Raw genomic sequence first — 6,052 nt, 5'->3', positions numbered from 1 at the left:
GTGGCCACGGCCCAATCTGCCGCGGCGGTCGATTTGTTTCACGCACTGCCAGAAGTGCTTTGTAATTAGGCTGATATTGATGAGGCCTGATTCCAGCAGGTAATCACTGGCAGTTCAGCTTCTCTCCGCTCCTCAGCAAAACGTCTCTATTTATTACAGAGCTTTTGCTATCAATTAAAGGCCACTCAACACACGGCTCTTTGATAATCAGTCGGATGATTTCCGTGGCTGTCGGAGGGCAGATATGAAATCTGGACAAGCATTCTCCACAGATGCCTCGGGAGCATTACATTATAACAATACCGGAGAATTCGACATTAGAAAGGCCTCGCTTGAAGGACTGTTTCATTAAAAGTCCATTTCCTAAATAAGCCTGTTCTGGAAAAACAATGTAAATAAAACAGTGATTTTCTAGCAGGCTCTGCCAGGGTTACGCTTTCGTGCCTTGCACTCGCTTCTGCATACTTATTATTTAGGCTTAGTTGATTGTGTGTGCGCTACATGTGTGTGCATCGTACCGCTCCGTCTGCGTCCCTGGGCCGTGCGTGTTCTGTGTGGATTACGGCTCCCCTGGATTCTGTCTGTGTCTCTGAGGAGAGGACACCATTTGGGCCCCACTCGTATCCTCCGGCTGCCTTTTCCAATCACTGCCTCTCTACCTCTTCTTTCTCCCTACAGATAAGCAGCCAATCAGTGCAGGTGCTAGTTCATGAAGGGTAGGGGCATAAGGGCGGGTTGCATGGCCCCGGGGCATGAAAGGAGCACTGGCACCCATGACAAAGACACACACACAGATACTCACACATTTGCACCCGAACGCAAGAGTGTTTTCAAGGGGGAAAAGAGAAATCTGTTGTTTTTCTTTCACTCTTTCACCACCCTCACTCCCCTCCAGCTGTTGTGCCTTAGTATCGATCAATTGTGCTCACTGCATCGACAAACTATTCATTTTTGATTCATTATTGTAATGTCAGCCTGTGTTGCGCCTTCCTGAATTGCGGTTATAAGCAATTATGAGTATGAGTGAAAAAGTTACTTTCATGCTATAGACGGTTAAATAATAGCCTTGCTATTGTATATTCATTGCTATTGAAATAGCCACTTTGCATCACACAATGCAAACTCGCTAGAACACATTTGTAGTGTTTGTCGCAATATTTCCTTCTTTTTTTTAAAATAAAGCCTATTTCAAAAATCTCTGGACAGTTGCCATTTATTTTGGCACTGGCCCCGAGTAAACAAAATCATTAGACCAAGTCTTAACAGAAAGCATGTGCTGTTTGGAACCACTAAGATGTTTTCATATAAATCCCTCGTGAATGGAATGAGCGATACAGCGTGCAAAATACCACAGGAAAAGCAGTTTTAAGAAGACTGCCCCTATGGCTGATTGTGTCAGCCACAATGGACGCTGTAAGCAGTGTGAAAGCTTTAAGGTGAAAACGACACACACTGTGAGATGTGCTTATCCCATCACGAGCCAGTAAGGATATTAGGAAAAGCATGGTGGAAATTATGACTGCATAAGCCTACATCTTACCACTAAAGCTTAAAGAATCCAGGCCCATCTCTCTCTCTCTCTCTTTTCCCCTTTTCTTCGCCCTCTCATGCCCTGCCACTACTAACCTATTTTCCCTGCAGTGTAAAACTCTTTCCATGTTTCAGCCGGTGGAATTTGATATTCCTTTTTCGTTCTCTAAAACCACACAGCTCCTTCAAGGAACTTCCTTTCTGGACTACAGCCATTTTCCGAAATTCCAGGAAAGGAGGAGGACATTTATTAAACTTTTTAAAAGACAACAAAACTATCTTCATGGGAGAATGCTGAAGTCATGCTGTACAGTTGAGGACAATAAAGCAGTCACACTTTGTTGGTCTTGCAATAATAATTATGACATATTGCATGTTCAATACAAGCTAAGCTCAATCGATAGCATTTGTGACAATTTTAGTTACAACAAAAAAATATGCAAAAAAATAAATAAAACAATCAAGGTTACAGAGAGATGCTTCCACACTTAGAATTCAATCGGGACAGTTTTTGATATACATGAAATCTTCTGTTAAAGGGTTAGTTCAGCCAAAAATTACAATTAGCCCATTACACATCCTCAAGCCATCCTTGTTGTATGACATTCTTCTTTCAGACATAAATTAAAGTGTTGGCCGATCCGATCCGCCTTCCATATTCAATTTATGGAAAAAGTGTTGAAAGTGCCTCTGCAGTTTTAAAATGCTTACACTACCAGTTATGCTCGTCAGACATAGCTTAAGCATTTTGAACCGCGAGAGATCCTTTCAACACTTTTTCCACTGAAGCCGATCGGTCGAAACTTTACTTTATAAAGTTTTAAATATGGATATTTTTCTTACGCAAACGCATCGATTCGCTTCAGAAGGCCTTTATTAACCCCCGGAGCCGTGTGGAGCATGTTATTTGATGGACAGATGCATTTATGGACTTCGAAAACAGAGCAACAATTACTGCCATTATAAAGCTTGGAGTAGCCAGGACTTTTTTAATATAACTCCGATTTTATTCGTCTGAAAGAAGAATGTCATATACATCTAGGATGACTTGAGGGTGAGTAAATCATGGACTAATTAAAATTTTTGGGTGAACTATCCCTTTAAAGATTGAGTATTATTGGAGCTGTAAAGTTGTTTTGTGTCATGTTGTCTTATGTTGCCATGGCGATGAGGTTGTAAGTGGATGTAACTTTACACAGAAAAGGTTAGTAAACAATTTTTCCACACTTGTTATTATTGTTTACATTTTGTAACTATACTATTGAAACAGTAAGTATTTTAATGTTTACATATTGTCCTCATTCAATGCCACTGTAACCTAACAAGCAATAGCCGTCATTTCACCGAACTATGGACACGATATAGTCCGGCTATGAGTAACCCACTTCTTGTCACAGTTGGTATGGCTGTTATAAACCGCACGACTCAAGAGATAAACAAACAGTCTTTTAATTGAAGAATCAAACTAGGCGATAAGTTGGAGAAAAACTGAACGAACCACAATACCTTTACCGCATTTCAATAACATAAACGCAAGACCAAGAACAGACTGAAACTCAGGGCATTTATACATGGCAAACAGAGGACTAATGAGACTAATTAACTACACAGCTGAACAGAACTAAACCAACCAAGGAAACACAGGAGTGGCGGGAACATGAACAAAGAAACATGTGACACGGAAACAGGATGACAGCACAAACAGACCAGCATGTGACACTTCTAGCCAAAATAACCTTGAATTTGGTTACATGTCGTTTTTGCCAAAATAACTTGCGAGATGTATGATATTCCTGTAATTGTAAGCAAAGTCAACAGTGATTACAAGACTATTGACCCAAATTTTGCTTTGTTTGGACGGCTATTAGACGTCTTTTAAACGCAAAATTGCTTGCATGGAAAGTGCCTCACTGTAACCCGGATTTTTTCTAGGTAATCAATTGAGCCGAGTTGTAGCTGATGAATGTGGAATATTCCTTTAATTTAATGAAATTAACATTTTGACGCTTCTTGTAATTGATTTGACATGTGATTATGATGTGAAAAACAAGTCTCTAAACAGAGAATGTTAAAAGTGTTTACATCTTAAAAACTTCAATTTAATAGAATTCTTCATTCTTAAGCTGTAGACCTTTGTGACATTTGACATTTTTCATATTTGCGAGGGTGGCTCACAGAAACACCTCCAGCAGGAGTGTTAGCCCTGAGTTAGCTGAGTTAGGCCAGAGCTAGCATGTGATTAATGTGATGCTCACTAACCCCCATGGTGAATTGGAGACCAGGGGTCGAGTCTATTTTTCTTTGTGAACGCTTGTGGCTAAACCTGAGCGCAAACGTTGTTCATCATTGCGCCACATTAGCTCGCCAGAGCATTGACTGGCACAAACCAGAAGCGTGTGTCCCTTCACTTTGATTAATGTTCAAAAACACTCACTCCAACTCTATCATGAGTGAAAACATGGCATCCATTAGAAACAGTGCACACATACATATAACCCCTGGAATAAATTGGCCTGTGGCTCTGCCCTCTCCATCTGATTTGTTCACACATAGAATATTATAAAGGACATTTTTTTTATTATTATTATTATTATTCATTAAAGGCGCTCTGACCTCGAATATGCCTATACTTCCAGACAACATATGCGAAAAGTAGTATGTCAAATGAGATGTGCAGATTTCATAAAACAGTATGTGAAAAATACCCGGATGACCTACTAGGGGCAGTTGTAGCTTAATGGTTAGAGAGTCAGACTGCTTACCCGATGGTTGCAGATTCGATTCTCAAAACCGGCAGGAAATTACTGAGGAATCTAATCCCCATGGTAAAGGCAGAGGACAAATTCCGAGTATGGGTTATCATAATTGGCCATCACTTCACTTCTAGTTCTGTTAGTATTCTGATTCTGAAGTGAACCTCTGACAGATTTTATCAACCCATGAGGCCATGGAGAAGATTTGTCAAAGGCTGACATTTTAGGTCACATTACAAATTCTACTTGGCAGATGTATATCCAGATATTAATACTCAACATATGCATTTCAACAGTTTAAAAGTAGGCTAATGCCGAAAATACTTTGACAGATGTAGGTGCAGTTTCATTAAGTTGTACTGAATGTAATAAGCTCATTCATTTTAGCTGGCTCATCACAATAGCACCACCAAAGATGCTGGACTTTATTAACACCCTTCAGCCTTGATTGTGACAGGCCAATTCTGTTCTGTTCTGTTTAAATGTGGGACTACAGCCACCATACACAATTTTTTTTTCCAATCACATATATAGACTGTCCCTGTTATTTTTAAATAATCAGGCCAAGAAGAGCTATGAGGATATTTTACATGGCATTTAAGGGCATCAATTCAATCCCAATACCAACTCTGAATATCTTTAGAATTCAATTTCATGAACAGACCAGTGTCCAAGAGACAGCAAGCAAGCAAATTGGCGACCAATATTTAATTAAATAATGAATTAATCATTTTTTGGAGTTAATGTGTTTAATCTCAATTATAGGTGGTGGAATGTTTTATAATATTTCGTTTTAGCAGTTGCAATGTCAAATTAAGTAGATGTGTTTACTGTTTACTGACATACATGCACACACACACACACACACACACACACACACACACACACACACACACACACACACACACACACACACACACACACACACACACACACACACACACACACACACACACACACACACACACACACACACACACACACACACACACACACACACACACACACACACACACACACACACACACACACACACACACACACACACACACAGACACACTGCATATATATATATATATATATATATATATATATATATATATATATATATATATATATATATATATATATATATATATATATATATATATATATATATATATATATATATATATATACATTTTCTTTAAAAAGCACTTTACATTTTAAAGAAAGTCTAAAAGTGCTACAAAAGGGAGGGGGGAAATATATACACTGTAAAAATATTTACATGATTTGTTATCACAACTTTTTATCTTTTGTCAAATCAACTTGATGTGATTCAGATAACATAATTTTTTGAGTTTCTATTTATTAAACACATTTTTAAGGCAACCAGGTAACTTATTTTTTTAAGTTAAACCAACAATATTTTTTTTAGTCTAGGCTGTTTAAACAAAAACTTGTATGTTAGATGCGATTCATCTTGATTACTTGATTTGACAGCACTAATTATAACTGCATCCAAAAAATACAGACATAGGTTACATAGGCTATAACACCCACTCTCTTTCCATAGAGTTTCTATAAATCTTTTAACTGTTGAAGTTTCTGAAACATTCTAAAAAATTGTATTCTAAAATCTAACTTTCTAACTTAATCTTTTTTTCCAATGATAGACAGACAGACAGACAGACAGACAGACTAGATGATGATAGATAGATAGATAGATAGATAGATAGATAGATAGATAGATAGATAGATAGATAGATAGATAGATAGATAGATAG

Source organism: Gobio gobio, assembly GCF_949357685.1.
Source record: "Gobio gobio genome assembly, chromosome: 17".
Taxonomy (NCBI): domain Eukaryota; kingdom Metazoa; phylum Chordata; class Actinopteri; order Cypriniformes; family Gobionidae; genus Gobio; species Gobio gobio.
Note: the sequence above shows the minus strand (reverse complement) of the source record.